General features: G+C 45.6%; 2 long non-coding RNA genes across 2 annotated transcripts; one reads left to right on the top strand and one right to left on the bottom strand.

Annotated features, from left to right (window-relative positions):
* Window positions 1-16,033: 16,033 nt before the first annotated feature.
* On the bottom strand, window positions 16,034-19,192 carry LOC130540798 (uncharacterized). The gene is made up of 2 exons (XR_008954793.2): window positions 17,806-19,192; window positions 16,034-16,346 (listed from the first exon to the last, which is right to left on the bottom strand). It is a non-coding gene; the product is annotated as an uncharacterized LOC130540798 (long non-coding RNA).
* A 57-nt stretch (window positions 19,193-19,249) lies between these two features.
* Window positions 19,250-22,879, top strand: LOC130540799 (uncharacterized). Its single transcript, XR_008954795.2, has 3 exons — window positions 19,250-19,794; window positions 19,986-20,138; window positions 22,576-22,879. It is a non-coding gene; the product is annotated as an uncharacterized LOC130540799 (long non-coding RNA).
* Window positions 22,880-26,376: the final 3,497 nt, after the last annotated feature.

Below are 26,376 nucleotides of genomic sequence, written 5' to 3'. Positions count from 1 at the left end.
ACTTGCCTCAGTCTCTCCTTCTGCCTTATGCCCCTCAGTCAAATTCTTTCCTCTGAGGAGGCAAGAATTGAGGTTGCTGCAGACTCCTATGGATACGGATTCGCCACCCGTAACATATTTTGGTTCCATGTGATTCGGACTGGGATACTTTCCCTAGTGGTAAGAGATTTGTATGCCTTGCCTTCTTTGGCTGGAGGTGCTCAACCCCTGTGTGTAGTTTTCTTCTCCCCTTTCACCCTCCTGCTTACTAACCAACCCCTCGGAATGATTCCACTTGGCCATAAGTGGCTCTGCTCCCCCCAGCTGGTTTCTCACCTCACCCTAACAGGTGTCTCGTGGGGGTGGGAACCACCTTAGGGTCTGCACCTCGTAAAACTGAGGCTCATGAGAGTGATAGGGCTAAAGCCTAAAACAGGGCACTGTATGGGGTTTCCTCTGCTTTTTCAACTAAAATCAGATCTTTCCCAAAAACCTGAAAACAACAACAAAAAGAAGCTAACAGACAGAGAAATGAACAGAAGACGATTTGATGGAGAGGAGTGCTTCTGAACCAGTGCCAGACAATGAGGAAAAAGACATAGAAGAGCCAGTGCCACAAAACAATGGACATTAGGCAATCTGACCGAAGGGTTCTGATTATTCAACACTGCTTTTTACTTCTTTTACAACATGGACCTGTCTATGATATGAAGCCCTGAGACTAAAGCAAACAGTGGAAGAAGACTTGGTACCAAATAGAGACATTTTTAGAGAAATATAAAAGCAAAAATGTCAGACAAAAATTACAATATATTTACATAAAGTTACACCAAGTGTCCCCGCTTCTCCTGCCCCTTCTTCCTCCTCCTCCTCTACCTCTTCTACCTCTGACACTCTTGAAACAACAAGACGAACCCCTTGTCTTCCTCCTCCCTGTCAGCCTACTCAACATGAAGAAGCATCCTCAACATGAGGATGAAGACCTTTATGGTGATTCACTTCCACTTAATGAATCTTGAATATATATTTTTCTTCCTTATGATTTACTTAGTAACATTTCTCTAGCTTACTTTATTGTAAGAATACAGTATATAACACATATAGAACCCACAATATGTATTAATTGACTATGTTATCAGTAAGGCTTCTGATCAACAGTAGGCTATTAGTGATTAGGTTTTTGGGCAGTCAAAAGTTATACTCGGATTTTTAACTCTACAGAGGTCAGCATCCCTAGTCCCCACATTGTTTGAAGTTCAAATACAATTTTAACAGTGTCTAGGCAAAGCGTGGTGACTCACACCTGTAATCCCAGCACTCTGGGAGGCCAAGGTGGGCAGATCACTTAGAGCTGCTAGTAGCCCATTTTTATGGTTATGTCTTGATTATATACTAAACAAGGGGTGGGTTATTCATGAGTTTTCCAGAAAAGGGATGGGCAATTCCCAGAACTGAGGGTTCCTCTCTTTTTTAAACCATGTAGGATAAATTCTTGATGTTGCCACGGTATTTGTAAACTGTCATGGTGCTGGTGAGAGTGTGGTATGGAGGACAACCACCTGTTGCCATCTTGGTTTTGGTGGGTTTTAGCTGGCTTCTTTACTGTAAACTGTTTTATCAGCAAGGTCTTGATTACCTGTATCTTGTGCCGACCTCCTATCTCATCCTGTGACTAAAAATGCCTTAACTTACTGGGAATGCAGCCCAGCAGGTCTCAGCCTTATTTTACCCAGCCCTATTCAAGATAGAGTCACTCTGGTTCAAACAACTCTGACATATTTCCTCCCTCCCTTTTATAAGAAAACTCTTAATCCTAATGGTTGTAGAGAGACAAAGATCCATCTTCTGTAACTTCTTTAGGCTGAATAGGGGCAATGATATTCCTGCCTAACTATTAGGGTCGCTTGTATTCAAGGTAGAGAGGAGCTCAGTCAGAAATCATCAGTATGGTGAGGGCTATTCATAACTCCAACGAAAGGTGATATCTGGATTAATAAATATATAATTTAAGAAAACATTCATTAAGCTTATCCTGCATTCTTACACAAAGAGCACAACAGCAACATATTTCACAACAGTAAAGCAAAATAAGCAAAATTATTCCAAGTAAACTAAATTAGAAGGCTTTCTATGAACTGGACAGCTGTTGGAACCAAGCTGATATGGGGTCACAGGCTGATTCCAATGTGCCCAGAAATAAAATATTGCTTCAGATTCTTATGTTACCCACCCCTCTGTTTCTTCTGAGCAGTAGCCAGAGATCACTGGTTGGTTCACAGAAATAAGCAGGGTCAGTCTAAATTGCAGGAAAAAAAACCCAAAAACAACTGATGAGACTAGAATCTAACAGGTGTACCATAGTTCTTGAAATACAATTTTTTCTCTCTTCAGTCTCCCATTTTTACTAAAGACAAATCATGGTAAGACCAATTTACTTTATTATACTTGGCCTGATTGTTTGTATAAAGTGCAGCAAGAATAATTTTTTACATAGGCTTTTAAAATTGGCTTTGATGGAATCTTGTTCCATGGAAGGAATCTCAGATAAGAATTATTTTTTTTTTTAAAGCTGAGCCCAGCCATGGATTTGTACCATCAAATACCTATGAGTTGGGTAAATTCCTCTCGTCTTGAAGTCCCAAGATAACTTGGGGCTTCTGGGCCTGTCAGAAATTAACATTTTTTACTTACCACAGGTCAGGAACCCTGTACAGGGACTGTGGAGACAAGATATGAGGCCAGTTTTCCCAAAGGGCTTCTATTGGCTCTGCAAGTCAACTTTGATTCCCTAAAGGAAAGCGTGCCATTCCAGTCAAAGCCTTGGTAAAATAACCAGTTTCTCCAATTGTGTACTGTTACAAAAGAAAACAGATTCTTATTGCACTTATGCAAATAACTATACTGCCATAAATTAAGAATACTAACAAGTAGTTTCCAAATTTTTGAGAAATCAGGTAGAGAGAAACAAATATGCTCCAAATTTTGTTCACAGAAGTATACTTTTCTCAATTGTTAAAAGCTGTAAATAGCTCAAAAGAAAAGTTTCCTTGACTCAAAAACAAAACGAAGCATCAGGAACATTTTAAGTGAAAAGTCAAAAAGATTACTTCAATCTTCTGTTAATGCAGTTCATGCAGTTAACTCCTGTTCTGCTTGATATTCATGAACATTTTAGCTTTCCACGAATCCTGAAAGGTTTTTCCTTTATTCTAGTGTCACAATCTCCAAAGTTATCAGAAACCTGCATTCAAGAGCACCTGTAAAATTCCTATAGCTGATTATAAAACCACCTTTTGAAGAGGACAAAAACAAGACAATTGTCAGTAGATGACAAAAAGTTTTAGGACAGCCACTATTAAAGCCACAATTAACAAAGAAATTTTTGTTACTTCTGTGGCATACAACAATTTTACATAATAAGTACAGTTATTGATATCATACACCAAGTCATATTAAAATTATAGGAGTTTTCCATAATTTTGGAAGACATCCCAATACCATATTTATACGAATACAGCCCAAAGAAAGCAAAACATCATTTCATATTTGACAATGCTTCCTGTATGATTCTTATACTAAATGAGCCCAATTTCACCTTTGCATTAGTGCATTATTGATGCTAACCCAATTCTTAATAAAACCTTATAGACAAATCTATCCAGTTTAATCAGTTTGACCATAAGGTAAGATTCTCATAAATCTTTTATAACCCTTTACAAATTTTTGTTGAAGAGCAGATCAGTGCTCTAAAGAAAACCTGCTGTGCTTTTATTTCAATGCTCACTTTATGAAAAAACTGAATAATACCCCTTTAACTTTAGCCAATATGTTCACACACAGAATTTCTTTTACAACATTAGTTTTTCACAAACCTTCCAAAACTGGCTTAAACCTTCAGCTTTACCCTATCTAACTTGACACAACCCTTTAACCCTTTAATCTAGGCAGAAAAATCTACATTTCCATGCCTTCTTATAATCTTTTACCAAAACACATTTCACTTTTCTTACACACCTTGCTTGTAAAACTGTTTCTCCAGTAGTCTCAATTACATATTACAATGTTAACTCTTAGTGACTTTTATTTTTGAAAAACCTTGGTAAGTAAGGGATTTTAATTATGTACTAGATGTGGAACCTAGGAACCAGACAGAAGTGCAGATAAGGGCTGACTCTTTTCAGCATAGCTAGGGGGCATGGCTCTCCACATGTTCCCAGGCCTTATCTAGAATCCAATGCCCCAAATTAGGTAAATTGAACAATTTTCAAAAGACAAAGAAGCATTTTATGACCTTAAAGCATTTGAAAAACTTAGTATCTGACCTGCCTGATTTAAATGAAATGTCTAAATTTTGAAGATATTTTTATTTTACCAATAATCTTTAAAACTGCGTTTATTTTCCAAAGCTTATTTAAGTTACATGAACTAAAAGGCATTACACTTTTTACTTCTCTGATAAAATATTTTATTTAAGCTCTTATTTTTTAAGCCAGTTAATTAAAGCTCTTTCATATCACACACACAACACATATAAATACATAGACAGAAGAAGATTTAGTACTTGTAAGATTTTTCATTTGTCACTGAACCAGGAAGAAATTGAATCCCTGAATAGACCAATAACAAGTTCTGAAATTGAGGCAGTAATAAATAGCCTACCAACCAAAAACAAAGCCCAGGACCAGATGGATTTACAGCTGAGTTCTACCAGAGGTACAAAGAAAGTCTGATACCATTTTTACTGAAACTATTCCAAACAATGGAAAAGGAGGGACTCCTCTGTAACTCATTTTATGAGGCCAGCATCATCCTGATACCAAAACCCAGCAGAGATACAACAGAAAAAGAAAACTTCAGGCCAATATCCATGATGAACATCGATGCAAAAATCCTCAATAAAATACTGGCTAACTGAGTCCAGCAGCACATCAAAAAATCTTATCCACCTAGATCAAATTGGCTTCCTCCCCAGGTTACAAGTTTGGTTCAACATATGCAAATAAATAAATATAATTCATCACATAAACAGAACTAAAGACAAAACCACATGATTACTCAATAGACACAGAAAAGGCCTTTGATAAAATTCAACATCCCTTTATGTTAAAAATGCTCAATAAACTAGATATTGAAGGAACATAATTATAAGAGCCAAAATTATAAGAGCCATATATGACAAACCCACAGACAATATCTTACTGAATGGGCAAAAGCTGAAAGCATTCCCCTTGAAAACCAGCACAAGACAAGGATTCCCTCTCTCGCCACTCCTATTCAACACAGTATTGGAAGTTCTGGCCAGGGCAATCAGGCAAGAGAAATAAATAAAGGTACTCAAATAGGAAGAGAGGAAGTCAAATTATCTTTGTTTGCAGATGACATGATCTTATATCTAGAAAACCCCATTATCTCAGCCAAAAAGCTTCTTAAGCTGACGAGCAACCTCAGCAAAGTGTCAGGATACAAAACCAATGTGTAAAGATGGCTAGCATTCCTATACACCAACAACAGGCAAGCAGAGAGACAAATTATGAATGAACTGCCATTCACAATTGCTACAAAGAGAATCAAATACCTAGGAATACAGCTAACAAGGGAAATGAAAGGTCTTTTCAAGGAGAACTACAAACCACTGCTCAAGGAAGTCAGAGAGGACACAAAAATAGGAAACCATTCCATGCTCACGGATAGGAATAATCAACATCATGAAAATAACTATAGTGCTGAAAGTAATTTATAGATTCAATGCTATTCCCATTAAACTACCATTGACATTCTTCACAAAATTAGAAGAAACTATTTTAAAATTCATATGGAAGCAAAAAAGAGCCTGAATAGCCAAGACAATCCTAAGCAAAAAAAGAACGAAGCTGGAGGCATCACACTACTAGACTTCAAACTATACTGCAAGGCTACAGTAACCAAAACAGCATGGTACTGGTACAAAAACAGACACATAGACAAATGGAACAGAATAGAGAACTCAGAAATAAGACCACACACCTACAACCCTCTGATCTTCAACAAACCTGACAAAAACAAGCAATAAAGAAAGGATTCCCTATGTAATAAATAGTGCTGGGAAATCTGGCTAGCCATATGCAGAAAATTGAAACTGGACCCCTTCCTTTCATCTTATACAAAAATTAACTCAAGATGGATTAATTAAAAACTTATACGTAAAACCCAAAACTATAAAAACCCTAGAAGAAAATCTAGACAATACCATTCAGGACATAGGTAAAAAGATTTCATGACAAAAATGCTAAAAGCAATTGCAACAAAAGCAAACATTGATAAATGTGATCTAATTAAACTAAAGAGCTTCTGCACAGCAAAAGAAACTGTCATCAGAGTGAACAGGCAACCTACAGAATGGGAGAAAATTTTTGCAATCTATCCATCTGACAAAGGTCTAATATCCAGAATCTACAAGGCACAAACAAATTTACAAGAAAAAAACAAACAACCCCATTAAAAAGTGGGGAAATGACATGAACAGACATTTTGCAAAAGAGGACATTCATGTGGCCAATAAACATGAAAAAAAGCTCAACGTCACTGATCATTAGAGAAATGAAATCAAAAGCACAATAAGATATCATCTCACACCAGTCAGAATGGTGACTATTAAAAAGTCAAGAGACAACAGATGCTGGTGAGGTTGCAGAGAAAAAGGAACACTTTTACACTGTTAGTGAGAGTGTAAATTAGTTCAACCATTGTGGAAGACAGTGTGGCAAATTCTCAAAGATCTAGAAGCAGAAATACCATTTGACCCAGCAATCCCATCACTGGGCACATACCCAAAGGAATAGAAATCATTCTACTACAAAGATAGATGTACGCATATGTTCACTGCAGCACTATTCACAATAGTAAAGATATGGAATCCACCCAAATGCCCATCATGATAGACTGGATAAAGAAAATGTAGTATCATGGAATACTATGCAGCCATAAAAAGGAACGAGATCATGTCCTTTGCAGGGACATGGATGGAGCTGGAAGCCATTATCCTCAGCAAACTAACACAGGAAGAGAAAACCAAATACTCCATGTTCTCACTTATAAGTGGGAGCTGAACAATAAGAACACATGGATGCATTGGGGAGTTAATCCACCATTAACTATCAGTATGGGCTTTAGTCTCTCTGAGACTCGTCACTTCCCCTATTAAATCTCTCTGCTTAAAATGCTTATTTGGGAGATACAAGTCCAGCTGGTCCCACTAATCACATGATTGCTCCAGCGGATGATCACTCGAGCATCCAAGCTCACCTAAGACCCAGGCCTGTTACCTTGTAAATGATCCACCAAGCCACAGGGAAGTGGGAATTGCTTGAAGGAATCGTTAAGCCCTTTGGAGCATTTGTTTATTCAATCTGTTAAAATCAAGCTTAGAATTTGTACCATGTGTAATGCTAAACATGGATCACTTGTTTGGAACTTAACACCGCACATAAAAGTGCTTCTGAGAATTGTTTGTGTTCCTGAGCATGTATTTATTTAATCAAATAATTTTCTGTGGATATTTAAAAATGTTTGGTTACCCAAGGGTTTAACCTGTGTGAAAATGTTTGAATCACATGTAACAACCCCTGAAACCCATAGAAATTATGCTAATAAACATGAGAAGGACAAAGAAATAGTCTGTAATTGGGGGCCTGTGCACTCCAGGGGCAGGAAGATAATATTAGAATTTTTATTCATATCTTTGTGTAAAAATGAGGAAAGAAATGAGGATTTACTCATATTTCATTTACAAATTGATATTGAGGTAATCCTGGGTCAGATGGCCATAGTGTGAAGGAGTTAATGAGCTTCCTTCATTAGTGCTGTAAGGCAGTTCAAGTTTGTCCAGGAAACTGGGTTTGCAAAGTATCTACTCTTCATTAAATCAGCCCTCACCTACTGGATAGATGACTTAAAAGGACTCCTGCAAAGGACCTACGAAGTGAAGACAGTACTAGTTACTTAAGCACAGGAGAAAAAAAATAAAGCAAATGACAGAATATGAAATAAAACCAGTGACAAATCTGGAACAATTTCCTGCCCTCGAATTTGAGATTCTTAAGGGGACTATTTGAAATGTGGATTTATTTCCATCATTGCACTAAATGCATACCAAGCCTTGAGATATTAATTTCTGACAGTGGTGCTTGTATATAATTTGCAGGCATTCCATACATATATTGGAGGAAAACATGCTCCAAAATGTTTACTGATGGAGTGTATGATCAAAAAGTTTGGAGACTACTTTGTGATGATCAAGGCAGGCATACAACATCCAAAACAGAGAGAATGGTTGGAAATGAGAAAACCCAGGAGAGGCAGCTTAGCTGAGGGCGATGGCACAGGCTCAGGAGCCAGGGAGCCTGGGTTTGAATCCCACCTCCTCACTTCCTGGCAGGTTTACTTCATCTCTCTGTGCTTCAGCTTTCCATAAAATGTGGATAATGATTATACTTACTTCATAGGACCATTATGAGGACTAGATAAATAAACACCTAAAATGGTATTCAGCTCACAGCAAATGCTAAGAGTTTGTTACATAAGTTGCAAAATCCCATAGGATCTCATCAAGTGGAAATACTGGCTATGAATAAACAACACACCAGAGTATAACCTAGCATAGGAAGCATGCGTCATAAATGTGAGCTACTGGGAGCAAGAGTCAAACACATCACATGCATGGTGGATGAGTGGCAAATGCTAGGCTGGGTACAGCTACTGGAATTCTAGCCCTTGGTCATTCTTCTCCTGTGGGATGTACAGGACCTCATCAACTCCATCAAGCCCTACACTGGCTCCTGGGATAACAGGGATGAATCAAATTCAGATGCTGCTGGAGCCCCGAGCCTGATGGTGGAGGCAATAATAATGCCAGTAGACATGAAGACCCCATAAGACAGTGGTGGGGACAGGGGAGGGTCTGGCCTTGGATAGGCCTTTTCTCTATTTGTCTGCTTCCCTCTGGCTTGGATAGCTCTTTTCCTGAGCCAGTCTCCCTCTCTCTCCCCTGCTGGAGCTCAGGACATCTGCCCCCTTAGCAATCAGGGTCCCCAAGGAGGAGCTCTGACCTCAGCTATAGAGGTTACCAGATGGGGTAGCTACTCCACAAAAGCCCACCTGATGTAAGGCGAAGGGGGTCGGATATGGTTTGGCTGTGTTTTCACCCAAATCTCATTTTGAGTTGTAGCTCCCATAATCCCCATATATCGTGGGAGGGACCCAGTGGGAGGTAATTGAATCATAGGGGTGGTTACCCCTATGCTGTTGTTCTCGTGATAGTGAGTTCTCATGAGATGTGATGGTTTTATAAGGGGCTTTTCCTCCTTTTGCTGGGCACTTCTGCTTGATGCCACCATGTGAAGAAGGACGTGTTTGCTTCCCCTTCTGCCATAATTGTAAGTTTCCTGAGGCCTCCCCAGGCATGCGGAACTGTGACTCAATTAAACCTCTTTCCTTTATAAATTACCTAGTCTCAGGTATGTCTTTATTAGCAGTGTGAGAACAGACTAATACAGGATCTGTCCTCAGGAGCAAGGGACACAGGGAACATGGAGTCCTCATACACCTGCCTGGGCTTTCCAATGGGAGGATCTATTATCTATCCAAGTGGTGTGGGCTAGAAGTCAATTTGTTTCACAGGAGCCCAGAGGGCTGGGTGCCTTGTTCCATCCATCAAAATAATAACTAAGCAATTAGTAAATAACAGAACAAAATCGATCTTGCAAAAGACAAGTCATTATGTGGCCCATGGGCCAGGATCATGAGAGTCAGATGCTGGAATGGGAATGATGGCCTGATGAGGACTGAAATCCTAAGCAGCTGGGAGGGAGCAGGGAGCTTGTGAATGAACAGGGCAGGGGCCACGCTGCTCTTCCTGCCTCTCGCCCTGGGGGTGGCTGCTTGCCCACACCCTACTCGGGTATGACTACATCCTCAGCCTCACTACTTCCCTCCACCTCTCCTTCCCTCCTTCCTGAACTGCAGGCCTCCAGGTCTCCTCTTCCCATCTCAGTGACATTGAATGCCAGGCCAAGGATGGGAGAGATTGGCTAAGTCCTTTCTACTCCACTGGTGGTCAGTGGGCCAGCAGCACTGTCATCACCTGGGAGCTTGTGAGAAATGCAGACACACCAGCCCCACCCCAGACCTACTGCACCAGAAACGACTCTTAGACAAGGCCCAGGGGACTTGTGTGCACATCAAGGAGGTGGAAGCACTCAGAGTGGTTTTCAACCCTGGCTTCATATTAGAATTGCCTGGGAGCAATTGAGTCAGAATCCCTGGGGGTGGTTCTTGGCCATCAGTATTAATTGCAAGGTTCCCAGGGTCCAAAACCACAGACTGGACAAATGCTCTCCTCTCACAGAGAGGCGAGGCACTGATCAGGCTCTAAAGTTAGCCAGGGGCAGAGCAGGCCATGGAATCTAGGCCCCTCTCCTCCTGATATGCCAGTGTGAGGGCTCAGCCCCGCTTCTGGGTCCCATGGTAATGGGTAAGATCTGTCCTGATCTAAAATTGCTCCTGGTCTGGGGAGGGAGATACGCAAGTAAAGAGCCAACAACAAGGCCATGTGGGAAGGGCTTCCGTCTGCAGGAAAACTCCAACCCCAGGAGCACAGAGGTGGGAGGGATGGACCTGGCTGGGGAAGCCAAGAGGGGAGGCACAGGGTGGCGGCTTCTGAGCGTCATCTTGAGGAACTGAGAATTTGGCAAATGCAAGAAGAGAAGAACATTCTAGAAAGAAGGAACAGCATTGCAAAGGCCTAGATTCACAATTAGGCTCTTTGTGAGGATGGTAGAAGCTCAGAGGCACTGCAGCCTAGCATATTTGGTGCACACAGGGTGGTGAGAGATTAGGAGGAAGACGTGGTTGGGGCCAAATGGCATCAGCCTAGGATGCCAAGGAGGGGAGTCTGCACTTGATCCTGAGGCTACGTATGGGTGCTGGTAAGAAGGTGCAGGGACAGGATCTCACTTGACTTTCATTAAGATCCCTGGCAGCATAGCGGGAAGTGGATGGAAGGGGAGAAGCTGAGGGAAAGGAGGATGCAGGAGACATGAAACGGTGTGTCCTGGAACAGGGTTAAAGGAATGGTGAGGAGGAGGCCGAGACAGGAGGCATCGCAGAGGAAAAATCATGGAGGAATGCAGGGGGTGGGGCCCATCGGGCTCCTAGTTCCAGCAGGGATCTCAGTGTGAGTCCAGTTTCTCAACCACTCTCGGTGCCTTAGGCTCCTCATCCTAAAATGGGACTCACAGAAATACCTCCACCTAGGGGGGTGTTGTGAGGATTAAATGCATTAACACAGTGGCTCACATCTGTAACCCTAGTGCTTTGGGAGGCTGAGGAGGGAGGATCACTTGAGGCCAGGAGTTTGAGGCCAGCATGGGCAACACAGGGAGATCCCATCTCTACAAAAAAAAATTGTGTTTAATTATCCAGGGGTGGTGGCACACACCTGCAGTCCCAGCTACTTGGGATGCTGAGATGGGAAGATGGCTTGAACCTGGGAGTTCGAGACTGCAGTGAGCTATGATCACCCCAGCCTGGGTGACAGTGAAACCCTGTCTCCAAAAAGAAAAAAAAAAAGTGGAGCTCTTAGAATGTTGCCTGGTAGATCATAAGCACTCAGAAAGTGTTGTCTTGCAGCAGAGATGAGCTTTGGAACATTGAGCACTCACATGCCTGTTCCTTAGTGTAAATGGTGGCCGAGAAGTGCCTGGCTAATTGGGGACTCTATTTCCCAGGCATCCTGGCCTTGCAATGGGGCTACATGACAGTCCTGACCACAGAATGGGAGTGGATGGGATGTGCATCATGACCCAACCTTGCCCAGAAAATCTCCCTTCGAATGCTCCACACTCTTTCTTCCTCTTCCTACCACCGGATTGTCAAAGCCCAGAGTGACTCTGGGGGGTCAACATGATGAAAGAACACTGCTTCCTCCTCTCCATAATGTCACCCTGAATTCATTCACCTGTCATTGATTTGGCACAAAAGAATCAGCTGCTCCACAGAAATTAATTATCCAATAAAGTAAAACATTTCTGAAGAACTAGGTTGGAGTCCCATCTCTGATTTTAATGGAGTGACCTTGAACAAGCCACTCAACCTTTCTGAGCCTTATCAGGAAAATGGGCACAAACTGCCTCTTAGGTCTGACAAGAAAATTAGACTAAAGTGTATGTCTGTAATCTCAGCACTTTGGGATCCTACCAAGGTGGGAAGATCACTTGAGCTCAGGAGTTCAAGACCAGCCTGAGCAATACGGCAAGATCTTGTATCTAAAAATATATAAAACAAGCTGGGCACAGTGGCCCATGCCTGTAATCTCAGCACTTTGGGAGGCCAAGGCCGGCAAATCACTTGAGGTCAGGAGTTCGAGACCAGACTGGCCAACATGGTGAAACTCTGTCTCTGCTAAAAATACAAAAAAAAAAAGTAAAAGAAAAAAGATTACCCTGGCATGGTCGTGGGCCCCTGTAGTTCCAGCTACTCAGGAGGCTGAGGCAGGAGAATCACTTGAACCTGGGAGATGAAGGTTGCAGTGAGCCGAGGTTGTGCCACTGCACTCCAGGCTGAGAAACAGAGAGAGAGTCTGTCTCTAAATAAATAAATAAATAAATATAAAATAAAATAAAATAAAAAGTATATGTGTATTCCTTTCTTGCTCTAAGAAGATGCAGAGGAAAAAAGAAAAGAAAGTGTATGTATAAAAGGTCCTTTGTAAACTTAAGTAAGGATAATTGACTTTCCTTTAAGATATAGTGTCCTTTAAAATGTGCCTCATTCAAACAATAGATCCAAGAGATCATTTTAAATGCAGATGGCCCAGAATTGCCCTAAATATGATTGGATGATTCTCTCTGGGCTTATGGAGATTTGGGGGTGCTGCTTGCCCCTTCATGAAATGGCCTCATGTTGCTGTATGATTGGTCTCTGGTGTGTTTCTGACTTGTTTATCTTAAGGCTATGATAAAAGACAGTCTCTCTCTCTCTCTCTCTGTGTGTGTGTGTGTGTGTGTGTTTCTGTGTGTGTATCTGTCTGTCTGTCTCTCTCCATCTCTCCTTTGGGCCTGTGTGACAGATCAACATTCAGCCGTGGTTGAGAAGATCCAGCCTCAGGAAACTACCAGGGTTGCCTGGAAGGTCCTTGCCCTGCTTTGCCCCTGAGTTCCTGGTACACTAGTCTCCTTCTCCAAAACTCAGCTCAAGGTGGCTTCCTTGAGCCCATTCATTCCCACCTTCCCAGACGCCTTACCTTTTGCCTTCCATCAGAGCACTTAGCACATCACTGTCCACATTTTTTGGTCATTTCCATTGCATTTCAGCAGTTCGCAGGTAGGAGGCAGGTCACCTTCATCTTCAACCTGGACCCAGCACGATGCTTGGCATCTAGTGGACACTCGGGAAAATTTTGCTAACTGAGTGACTCCATATCCCATTTGGGATAGTGATGGGGATTATATCACCTCTCACTGAAAAAAATCCATGTCTCAGCTGGGCGTGGTGGCTCACGCCTGTAATCCCAGCACTTTGGGAGGCCAAGGCAGGTGGATCACGAGCTCTGGAGTTCGAGACTATCCTGGCCAATATGGTGAAACCCCGTCTCTACTAAAAATACAAAAAATGATCCAGGCATGGTGGTACATGCCTGTAGTCCCAGCTACTCGGGAGGATGAGGCACGAGAATCGCTTGAACCTGGGAGGCAGAGGTTGCAGTGACCCCAGATCGCACCACTGCCCTCCAGCCTGGGTGACAGAGAGCAAGACTCTGTCTCAAAAAAAAAAAAAAAAGCATGTCTCTTCATTTTCAAGTCATACTTAAAGAGTCTGAACTATTCCCTTCGTTTCAATTATATTAGCTAATTACTTCAGTGTTTATGCTTTTTCTTGGACATTTTCCACCAAAGATAGAGTTGGTTTCCATAAATAATTTCAGTGCACACTGCATATCCCATTTAGAAGATAGAGAGAGCCTCCTAATACTTCTGAGCAGGCTGGAACTGCTAAGAAAGAGAAGGTACCCACTCTGAGGGACTTCTTAACAAGACAGATGATGGGGCGCAGTGGCTCATGCCTGTAATCTCAGCACTTTGGGAGGCCGAGGTGGGTGGATCACTTGAGGCCTGGAGTTCAAGACCAGCCTGGCCAACATGGCAAAACCCCATCTCTACTAAAAATAGGAAAATTAGCCAGGTGTGGTGGCACACGCCTGTAATCCCAGCTACTCGGGAGGCTGAGGCACGAGAATCGCTTGAACCCAGGAGGCGGAGGTTTCAGTGAGCCGAGATCACACCACTGTACTCTGGGTGACAGAGGAGACTCTGTCTCAAAAAAAAAAAAAAAAAAAAAGACAGGTGCCAGGGAGGAGGGACACCACCTGTGCCAGGTTGTCATTTCCAAGGATGGCTGCAGCAGTTCCATCCACGAGCTTTGCTGCAATGTGACCTTGACACTCCTCGCATTGGGAGATGGCAACTATGCCTGCTCTCTCTTGAATCTGGGTGGACTTGTGATTTCTTTGACTAATAGGAATGGCGTGCTACACTGCAGTGCTAACTGAAATACCGCCTGGCACTGCAAAGCCGAGATTCCTCACTCCCAGGGGTCATCTGCTCTCTCACTCACCCAAAAGCCCACAAATCCTCCTTATTGCCTCAAATCCTCACAGGCTTCCACAGTCTGGTTTATTTGACCTCTTTGGTGTTATTTCCAATGATATCTTCCAGCCCCTCTTATAATCCACACACACTCACATACACACACTCAAGAGAACCTTCCCACCAAGTCAGGTTGATTTCCAGTTCTCATTGTACATCAACTCATGGAGCTCCCTTCACCCTCTAAACTTTACTCAGGCTGTGCTCATGGCCTGAATGGCCATCTTCTTGGTTTTTTTTTTTTTTTTAGCTATTCCCAAATATTATGGATTGTATTAGTTAAGGTTAGGCAGGGCTAGTATTCAGCTGGTTCTCAGCTGTTTTGTATTGCTATGACTAAGCTGGTTGTTAAAATATTTACATACTTTCATACTGGTTGGTAAATATCTGTGGTTCTAAGCCTTCTGCTACCTTAAACCCTTCCTCATCAGTGCCCGTGCCATTCTGGTTGTTAAATATTTTCAATACTATCCCTGAGAGTAAGCTTGGCTGCATTTAACAGCAAAAAGGGGGACTTCAACAAGATAGCTTACTTCTCTCACACCCACATGAAGTAAGGAGATAGGGACGTTATAGTGACTTCACATTGTCATCAGAAACCCAGGCTCCCATCATGCTCCATCATCCCTGGTGCATATTTTTATATGCAAGGTCTTGTTAAGAAACCCTTAACTCACTCCCCAGCATGGATGCTGGGGCTCAAGCCATCACATCAGGATTCCAGACCAGCAGTAGAAAGAAATGGGGCAAAGGGATTCTCTTTCCCACTCAACCAGTTCCTTTTAAGCAGCCTTTCCAATAGTTCCACATAACACTTGTGCATCCATTTCCTCGGCCAGAAGTTAATCACATGGCCATATCTAGCAGCAAGGGAGGCTAGGAAATGTAGTCTCAGCTTTGTTATTAAAGGAAATGGGGATAGTCAGTAATGGGGGGCATCTAGCAGTTTCTGAGTCTTATCCTTCAAGGTCTAGTGCAAGACTTCCCTGTGACACCAGTCCTGGAGGATATCTTACATCATACATCACTCAGAATCACAGTTTACTATATATTCATTGTTGAACACTCATAGTTTTATACAATAATAATAATACAAGAAGTAGCTGCCATTTATTGAGGCTTACAATGTGCCAGACCCTATTAAGTAGTTTATCTGCCTTATCTTATTTAATCCTCACAAAGTCACAATGAAGTAGCTATTAACTGTCATTATCCCCACTTTGCAGGTAAGGAAACAGGCCCAAGTGGTGGTTAAATGCTTGTCTAAAGCTATAAAAGGTGGAGCTGGGATTTGATTCATGAGCTGTTAAGACAAAAACCATGTCAGCTACAGCGCCCAGCACAGCGTTCAGCAAAGAGAAGACATTAAAAACAAATAAAACCTTGTTAGTTTTATTGTTGGATCAAATAATTAACTCAGCATCCAGATAAAAACAGGAAATAGACAAGGGACTTAACAGAATGACCTGGGCCTCCTCCAGGTACAGGAAACCACAAGTCTGAGCTTGCAGCTACAGCTCCAAAAGTTGGGAGATTTGCAGAGGCCACACAATGAAATAGGGTTGATGTCCAGGTCTTCTCACTGCTGGGATCCCAGTCCAGGACCTGCCTCTGCCCCACTGTGGGGTCTTCTAGCCCATGTTCTGCAGGGATCGTTTATGCTCCAGGAATGACCCTGGGTGCTGCCTCCTGCAAGCAAGAATTTCCATTCGATGCCTGGTCTACTGCTTGCTTGGATTCCTTTAACTTTTTATTGTTCCTTATTGAGCAACTAAGACATTAATGAAGCCATCTTCTGCAGTTCCAACATATCCAGGCATGTTGCTCAGCATTTGCTGACAGCAACCAGTAAATTATTATTATTATCATCGTTATTGCTATTACTATTATTATTATCTGAACAGAAATAATTCATGCAAGTTACAGCTGCCTCTGAGAGTCATTTTTGGCTTTTTTAATGACAGCCCTACAGATTTTAGTGTGAGTCTTGGGTACCCCTTTCCTGGGCAGAGCCTCCTGCAAAAGCAGGTTTGCCCTTCACCTTTTGCTTGAAAAGAATGTTTTATTGTGAAAAAATTTCCAGCATACACCAAAGGATTGCTTTGCACCACATTAAATCATTTTGAAAGTCAAAAATGGTGAAATAATCGCAAGTTTGTAAGACTCAAATTAATAGTGTAGTATCATGATCCCCATGCACCCATCATCACCCAGGTACCACAGTGATCAATCAGCTCAGGGCAAACCCTGTTTCATCTAAACTTTTACTTCCTTCTTCTCTCTGCAATGAATTATTTTAAAGCACATCCCAGACATCTTTATTATTATTATTATTATTATTATTATTATTATTATTATTATTTGAGACAGTCTTGCTCTGTCGCCCAGGCTGGAGTGCAGTGGCGCGATCTCCACTCACTGCAACTTCCTCCATCTGGATTCAAGCAGTTCTCATGCCTCAGCCTCCCGAGTAGCTGGGAACAGGCTCCATCCGGGTTCAAGCAATTCTCATGCCTCAGCCTCCCGAGTAGCTGGGACTACAGGAGTGTGCTACCATGCCCGGCTAATTTTTGTATTTTTGGTAGAGACGAGGTTTTGCCGTGTTGACCAAGCTGGTCTTTAATTCTTGGCCTCAGGTGATCTGCCTGCCTCGGCCTCTCAAAGTGCTGGGATTACAAGCATGAGCCACTGTGCCTGGCCTCATTAATTCATCAATAAATGTTTCTGTATGAATCCCTCAACAATTAAGACTCTTTTAAAGCATAATCCCAAACACCATTTTCACATTGCTCAAAAATTAAAAATAATTCCTTGATGTTAAGTATCCATTCAGTGCTCAAATTTCCCCAATTGTCTCATGAATACATCTCATTTTTATTGTCACTGTAGTGTAGTTTGTTCGCAAGAATCAGAATCCAAAGTCCATATGTTGTAATTGGCTGATATTTCTCTTAAGCTTCTGTTAATCTACAAATTCTCCTTATGTTTTGTTTTTTTTTTTCTTTTATTCCTTTTCCTTCCACTTTGTTGATGAAACCTGTAACTTTTTTCCTGAGAGGAAATCTGGCCGCCTCCCTGTGGTGAGGGTTAAACACCTTGACATATTAACATGCTCCCCAGTTCTCTAATTCCTATAGCTGGGAGTTACCTCTAGAGGCTTGATCCGATTCAGATTTGATTTTTCAGCAGGTGTTGTGGTCTTCCGTCAGAAGGAACATCATATCCGGCCATGTATCTTTTTATGATGTTAGTTATCATTGGTGGATCACTGCCTGGATTCATTGTCCTCTAAATGGTGATAAACCGGCCATGGAGATGGACAAGTGGCATATTCAGTTAACGGACTCACTGTGCCCTCCCTCCTTCCCCATCCCCGGCAGTATTGTGGGCGAGGCTTGACCTACTCTGTGATGGGGTTGGAGGCAACACTTCCTGCCCACTTCTCCCCTCTTCCTCCCCGCTCCACATCCGTGTGGGAAAGCTTATCATTAAGGAAGGCTGGCAAATTAGAAAGAGCCTTGAGTCTGGGCCTAGCCCTGCAGATGCCAGCCTCAGAGGTTGCTAGGATACGCCGCTCCCAGAGCCTCCTCAGAGCTGCATCCTTCTGGAGCAGCTCAGGGACACTGATGGGCTGCCTGTGCAGTGGGGAGGTGGGAGGAGGAGTGGCACCCCACAGACAGGCCTGCAAAGAAGGGGTTGGTCCGCACTCCTCCCGGAGCTCCATGGAGCAGGGAAAATGTCACCCCAGAAGCACCTGTATACAGGGATCAATTCGGACCACCCACAGTGAAGGCCACTCTGAATTGTAAACGTTCCCCAGTCTTATTCTTCACTGTACTTGCATTTCTTCTGCAACATGTCCTTCTATATATAATTCAGAAAACATAACCTGAATGGACGAATGCCAGCCCTCTCCCCAGCTCCTGTCTGCCTGGTAAACTTCTGGTTCACCATAAGGCTCAGCAATGAGCTGTGTCCTCATCCTCAACCCAGCCTTCAGGACTCCCTCCCTGTGCTCCAGATGCCACACGCTGACCTCTGCTCACACTCACAGTAGCATTGCAAGTGCCTGTTTCCCCACTGGGTCTCGTTCTCCTCTGCACTCCCAGCACTTAGCACAACGCCTTGCATAGGTCAGCTTGAATGCATAAGTGAAAGTGCCCTGCTTGCATGCCTCTGGAGACAGGGAGCTCACTATCACAAGACAGCTCATTCTGACAACTTCAAAGTTCTTCCTTAAACACAGCTGAAATCTACCTGTCAGAAACTTCTACCTGGAAACCTTAGGGAGGCTGCCAGTGCCACACTGAACAAGCCAGCTGCCTCTTCCACAAGACCACTCTTCAGAGTTGAATCTCTCTCCATTGTCCTCTGCAGCACCCACCAAAAGGTAGTGGGATATGGGTCAGACATTCACATTCTAAGTCACCAAGCTTGGCTCCCAGGAAGCCTCCCTAAGGTTAGAGGTTCTGGTCCTACTACTCCCTCAGATACCTGCACCCTCACCCTGGTCCCACTGGGACATCACCCCAACGGCCCAGAACTTTAGGGCACAAGTCTCGACGCCAGAGAACCCAGGTGGAGGGTAGAGGGTGGGCCTTGCAGCCTCCCTGGGTGTGAGAGTATCTGTCGCCACACTTTCCTGATGCAGGTTAGGGGATGCCAAGTCCTAAAGAGGAGGCAGTTTTCTCAAAAATCACCCAGGGAATCTGTGCTGATCTCAAACTAGAGCTGAGAGAGGGAGAGACGCAGGCAAGGAAGAGGAGGGAGCAATGCGCTAGGATCAAATTCCACAGTTGACCTGACATAAGCCAGCTCACTGTGATTTACGCGCCACGGTCCTTGGGGTGGCAGAAGAGCTGAAATCCTTTCTGACATCTCAGGACCAAACTTGTCAAATCTCAGCAACAGCTTTTCCCCATCAGCACCCCAGGCTCTCTGAAGACTGTTCCTCGGAATAGCCTGGAGCTGCCGAGCCAGCCCAGCCGGGACGGCTCCCGCCAGACTACACGCCGGGCTAAGAGCTCAAACGAGTCACAATAGGGAGGCTAGTGACCCCCATCCATTCCCATGGCATCGTTTGAAGGGCTCTGGAGCCAGCCGCCTGGGTTCGAATCCTGACTGTCCCCCTCACCAGGTCCGTGGCCTTGGCCATCACTCAACCTGGCCCAGCCTCAGAGTCAGTGCTTGTCTCTGAACAATTAGGGCTACGTGGGGGGCTAATATTTAGGACACGAATAAAATAATGTATAAGGTTAGCCCAGTGTGTGCTCTTTAGAAAACATCAGTTAACATTAACCATCATTCCATATGTTCACTTCCTGCCAGGCTCTGGGGAGGAAAGGGAGCCCATGGCAGACCAGACCCCTGGCCGGCCAGGGTCCCCGGGCCTGCGAGGAGGACGTTCATGGGCGAGTGTGTGGTGGTGGGTGAACTGCGGCAGAACCCGAGATTGACAGCTGGAACCCTCTCCTCTTGCAGGTGAGGAAGATGACGCCTGGCAGCACTATGCCTCACCCCTAGTTAGTGGCTCAGCCCAGACCTCGGGCTCCCGCCTAGCCCAGGACTCTGCCCGACTGTGGCCTTCTCGGCAAAGCTGGCACCAGGGTCAGAAGCCTGGGGAGCAGAGAGGCCCATTGTTAAGGCTGGGAGGCGGAGTCAGGAAGCCCAGGATGTAAACCAATGGGAGACCACGGTGATGATGTAATGCTCGGCCTTCACCTTCATTGGCTGCCGGTCCTGCCACTCCAGACCCTGCTCTGGGGCTGTGCCTTTCGCCGCAGGTTCTCCCGCAGAGGGGGTCATTGGTCTGGGAAGGAGATTGAAGAGTGGGGGTTGGGGGCTGAGGACTGAGCCGGGAGCTGTCGTCCTTCCCTGAGCCTAGCAGGGAACTGACTGCTGCCTTTACTAAACACAAAGCTCCTGGGGGAGCCCGGGGAGCGGGTTCTAAACACCCCACCTCCTGGGGCAGCGCCGCGCCTGGCGTCTGCGGGGATGCAAATCTCAGGAGTGTTAGGAGGAGACAGGGGCACCAGCCCCGCTAGCCTGGGAGGCAGCCTGGTACCCAGGAGGAAGGAGGGTGGGGGCCTGGGTCAGCAGAAATAAAGCATGCAGCTCTGTACTTACCACCTCCTCTAAACATCTGTGATGATTATAGGTCTGGGTGAAAAGCGTGGGACCCTCAGCCCAGAGCCGCACAAGAGTTGGATTTGCTTTGGAAACCACTGTGCTTTTCAACAAGATCGTTCAAATGGCCTGGGTGGAGACGGGGAGCTGGAGAGTTGGGGATGGAAGCCGATTTTAAGCCTGGAGGAATCCAAACTGCACACAGTAGTCCAAGGCCCTGCCCCGCCTCCGTCCACCACCACCCTCCCCCCGCCCCCCCGCCATGAGGTCCATGACTGTATCCTCATTTCACAGATGAGGAGACAGGCACAGAGCAGCAGCCATGGCCATGTGGCCGGTCACGCAGTGGAGGGAGGCCCGGGGGCAGGAGAGGGGCGCCTAAGGCCACACAGCAGGGCTGCGCCGGCGCGCATGGCTGAGAAGCAGGTTCCAGGAGTTTCTGGGAGTTCTTGCTCAACATCAAGAAACTTCCACCAGGATCCACGGGGGGAAGTGGAAGCAGCCTTGTGATAGCAGTTTCAAAGGCCTGGGCGCTGGCAAATAGGAAAAAACAGGCTGAGAAAACATAGCAGGCAGGCCTGCTTGTGAGGGAACCTGGCAGACATCCAACCAGCAGTCTGGTGGCCAATCCGGTACATCAGACATGCGCTTAATCCATCATTCGGCAGCGGGCAGGTCACTGGCCACACAGGCTTCAGACCTCCTGGCTTGAGGGAACTTGGGGTTGCCATCAGGCCCGTATGAATCAGAAATTCTGGGCTTCTCATCCCCCACCAGGCACCCCCACACTGTCCCTCCTCTGCATGTTTGCCTCTCCATTCTCTCTACCTTCACTGTCTCGGTTGCCTATGGTCACAGTGATACTCAATAAACCACCAAATCCAGTGGCTTAAGAGCATGTGCTTCCTTCAGCAGGGCAGTTCTGACCTTGGCTGGTCTCACTCATGTGTCTGCATCTGTGGTGAGCTGGCAGATTGGGGTGTAGATTGGGCTCTCCCACTTGTCCAGGTCCTCAGCTGGGACACCTGGGCTGGCTTGGCTCTGCTCTGTGTGGCCTCTCATGCTCCAAGAAGCTAGCCCAGGCTTAAGTACACTGAGGTGGCAGTTGCAGCCTGCAAGACCTCTCGTGGCTTAGGCTCAGGACTGGCACATCATCACTTCTGCTGCACTTCTCCCTGCTAAAGCAAGTATTGAGGCCACCCAAGATCCAGAAGGTGGAGAGGAGCAGCAGAGCCTCACTGCAAAGGGCACAAATGTGCAGAGGCCCTTCTCTGGATCCACAAATGCAGCCAGTGTACAGCAAACACCATCTCCGCCCCCTTCTCTCCACCTGTTGGCATACTTACTGTTCTTCAAGGCCCACCTGAAGTCTAGCTCTTTGTGAAGTTTTACCTAAACATTCCACCCTACACCCACCATAAGCTAAATGAATAGCAGGATACTATCTGGGGCGCTGGGTCCCAAAAGGAGGTGCCTAAAAGAGAAACAGGATGTGACTGGTCCTGTGGGCTCTGGCTGGGGAACTCTGCAGCTGGGACAGGAACCCAGAGACACCAGGGCCCTCCCCTGCCCAGGCCTTGGGGGAGCCCCTTCTGAGGACGAGAACCAAGGTCTGAAATCCCATGCTGCAGGCAAAGGCAGGGACTTCCACCCATCCTCCTGCCATCTACCAAGTATCCACTGAGGGCCTGCGGGTTGTTCCTGGCTCTGTGCTAGGCACTTTCACGCATCATCTCATCAAACCCTCCCAACAACTTACAAGGTGGTTATTGCTTTCCTCCCCATTTTACAGATGAGGAAACCAAGGAAATCAAGGGTGTTTGAGTGACTGACCGAAAGTCGCACAGCTAGGAAGTAAAGGAGCCAGGATACAGGCCCCGAGCCCTGGTTTTATCTGAAACCAAAACCAGAAGTTCCTCTTCCAGCTGCCACCACCTCTCTGAGTATCAGCCCTGCTAATGACAATGGTAGCATCAGCTCTGCAGCATCGTTCTAAGCACTGTACGTTAATGCGATCAGTTAATAAAAGCATCTTGCCTTAATTAATTTACTCTTCTCAATAACCCTTTGAGGTAGGTACAATCTTTACTGCCATTTGACAGATAAGGCACAGGGAGGTTAAGGGATTTGCCTAAGGTCACACCACTGGGAAGTGACAGAGGCAGGCTTTGAATCTTCACACACTTGCTACCACACACTCACCATTTTTGTAGTCAGGATTTCATAGGCTCAGGGTCCGAGGGGACTGGGGCATGCCAGGGGGGTGGGAAGGTAGGATGCAGAGCCGAAATAGGAGACACTGGAGCTGGGACAGGAGCCCAGAGAGAAGATGAGCAGCAGAGCATGGTCTCCGGCAGCCTGCGTCCCTCCTTTCCAAGTCACGATGCCAACCAGAAGCCCTAATCGAGGGTGGTGCTGGAGAGGCTCTGGGAGGAGACCGGGATGGTGGCGCATATGGCTGTGCCACCCTAGACCGCCCTTCAGGGAGGGTCCTGATGGCCTGGCTTGGCTTTTCTGCAGAAGCATCAGCTGGGGACAAGTAAGGGGCGGGGAGGGAAGCGAGAGGAGACGGAACTGCAGACTGGGCAGACTGGGTTCCCCATTAGCCAGGCCATATGTCCAAATGTGGACACATAAGTGCGAGCAGGCACCAAGCCTGGCGAGCCCAGCTGCAGAACAGCATGGGGAGAGCTCGCCCTGGGAAGCATGGCAGTGGGCTACAGAAAATAGGGAGGCTGCTGTGTACCCTGCCTGAGGCTGACATCTACTGTCAACCACCCTCTCTTCTAGCCACCCTGGGAGGCAGGGGCAATGGAGGCTCAGAGAAATTCATTGATTTGCCTGAGTTCACAGAGGGACTAATTGGGGAGGGCAGGATTTGAATCCAGGACTGCCTAATTCCAAAGCAGGTCCTTAGCCAATGCCCCAGACCCCTGGCCAGTTTGTAGGGTGAGAGGGAGTGCCCCTGTGGGCCTCAGTGATAGTGGCTGGGTTGGCTGACACCCCACCCAGCCTGCTAGAGGGGCACAAAATAACCTAGGCCCTGAGTGAGTGGGCAAGGCCTGGGCTCACATTCCAAGATAGGCTCTCAGAGGGCATGAGACAATATCACAGGGCTTAAGCATAAGGATAGTGACCTCTAGTTAATGGAACACTTTTCTGTGCCAGGCACCAGCTAATGCAGTACATCTGTGAGCCGTCGCTTGCTCCTCACAGCAGGACCATGGGATTGATGCCGTCATTACCATCCTCCCCACGTTATAGATGAGGATATTGAAGAGAGGTGACATCTAAATGCAACCTGGTATCCTGGATTAGATCCCAGAACAGAAAAAGGACATTGGTGGAAAAACTGGAGACATCTGGATAAAGTCTGGAGTGGAGTTAATAGCAGTGTACCAATGTTAATTTCTTAGTTTTGATGAATGCACTAGGTAATGTCAGATGCTAACATTAGGTGACACTGGGCAAACAGTATACGGGAACTCTTGCTGCAACTCTTTTGTAGATCTAAAATTCTCTCAAAATAAAATGTTTAAAAATAAAAGAGGTTAAGTGACTTACCTGAGGTCATGCAGCTAGTGGGTACCACAGTGAGGATTTGGTCCCAGGTCATCTGGCTGCAGAGCCCAAGCTGTGACCACCACACTCTGCCAACTCAGGACACCACTCTGTCACCTGCCCCTCCCTAGGAGGCTTTCACCCAGGGCTGCAGGTGCCCATGGGCATTGTGTCAGAGGGTGGACAGGCCTATGCCCAGCGCCATGGCAGGAGGTGCCAGGGCAGAGTTACCCACAACGCAGTATTGGAGGGAGAAGCACACATACCTGGGTCTGTGCTCAGTCCCAGCCCTGCCCCATCCTAGCTCCAGGACCTTGGATGAGCAAATTCTTCTTTCAGATGTCTTCAATTATCCAAATCCTGACTGTCTTCCGACGCCCAATCCAACTCCCATTCTCTCCCTCTTGCCATTCCTTCTCCTTGGGCATCTTCTTTGCATGTGGAAAAAGTGGGGTTCCAGACTGGATATTTCCAGTCCACCCTACCCCCCACAACCAGCCAGCTGTGTTCCTTGATGTCCTTGGCATTGTTCACTGTCAAAAATAAGAGCTGGCCAGGCACAGTGGCTCACACCTGTAATTCCAGCACTTTGGGAGGCCGAGGTGGGTGGATCATCTGAGGTCAGGAGTTCGAGACCAGCCTGACCAACATGGTGAAATTCCATCTCTACTAAAAATACAAAAATTAGCCAGGCATAGTGGTGTACACCTGTAGTCCCAGCTACTTGGGAGGCTGAGGCAGGAGAATCGCTTGAACCTAGGAGGCAGAGGCTGCAGTGAGCTGAGATCGTGCCATTGCACTCCAGTCTGGGCAACAGAGTGAGACTCTGTCTCGAAAAAAAAGAAAAAAATAAGAGCTTCCCCTGAGAGGTGCCAGACAAGGCCCCTGTTCTGCAGGGTCTTCCTCCCAGCTGTGAGGCTCTGATAACTCCCACACTTCCCTTTGTTCTCTGATGTAAGGATGGCTGCTGCTTCCTGCAGGTTCCACCTCTGTGTTATCCTGGTGTCTCCTTCTCATCTTTTCAGTTCTCCAAAACAGAGGGAATGGCATCGGGGAGTAAAGGGGACTCGGACTGGGCAAGTGTTTAATTGTTATATTGAATACTGTAAGTTTCTTATATTAAATTATACTGGAAAAACAAAACCAACAAGTGCTGTGTGACCCATAGTTTGACCTGAAGAATGGGGCCACTTATTCCCAAGAAACCCCATTAACAACAGTGCCTGTGCCACCTCTCTGGCATAGCTTTGGGAGGTAGACCAGCCTGTACTTGAATCCAAACTCTACCACTTATTCGCTACGTGACCTTGGCCTTGTTTCTTAACCTCTCTGAGCCTTAGGGCTTTTTTTTTTTTTTTATCTGTAAAATGGAAATAATCATACCCGCTTCTTAAGGCTGTTGCAAGAATTTGACGAGATAATATATACGTGGCACTTCTCACAGAGCCCAACAATGAGAGTTCAATAAGTGGCAGCTTTTGTTACTATTATAGTGATCAGCGTTGGAGAGATTCTTACACGACAAAGGAGTTCATTTCATCTTTGTGTGTGGCTAGCAGCCTCACGTGGAGAAAAATTCCACTTTGTGTCTATATTAGTTAGAACTGCTGCATTAAAAATCACTTTAAACCTCCGTTGCTTAGGCCAGGACCAGTGGCTCGCACCTGTAATCCCAGCACTTTGGGAGGCCTAGGTGGGCGGATCACTTGAGGTCAGGAGTTCAAGAGCAGCCTGGCCAACATGGTGAAACCCCATCTCTACTAAAAATACAAAAATTAGCCAAGTGTGGTGGCACACGTCTGTAATCCCAGCTACTCAGGAGGCTGAGGCACGAGAATCGCTTCAACCCAGGAGGTGGAGGTTACCGTCAGCTGAGATCATGTCACTGCACTCCAGCCTTGGCGACAGAGTGAAACCCTGTCTCAAAAAAGAAAACAAACAACAACAAACAAACAAAAAAACTCCGTTGCTTAAACCAGCAGTCATGTATTTTTTTGTTTTTTATGTGTCTGTGCATTGGCTGGGGGTCGGC

Source organism: Pan paniscus, chromosome 15 (genome assembly GCF_029289425.2).
Source record: "Pan paniscus chromosome 15, NHGRI_mPanPan1-v2.0_pri, whole genome shotgun sequence".
NCBI classification, from domain to species: Eukaryota; Metazoa; Chordata; class Mammalia; order Primates; family Hominidae; genus Pan; species Pan paniscus.
Note: the sequence above shows the minus strand (reverse complement) of the source record. Positions and strands in the feature narration are given on the sequence as shown.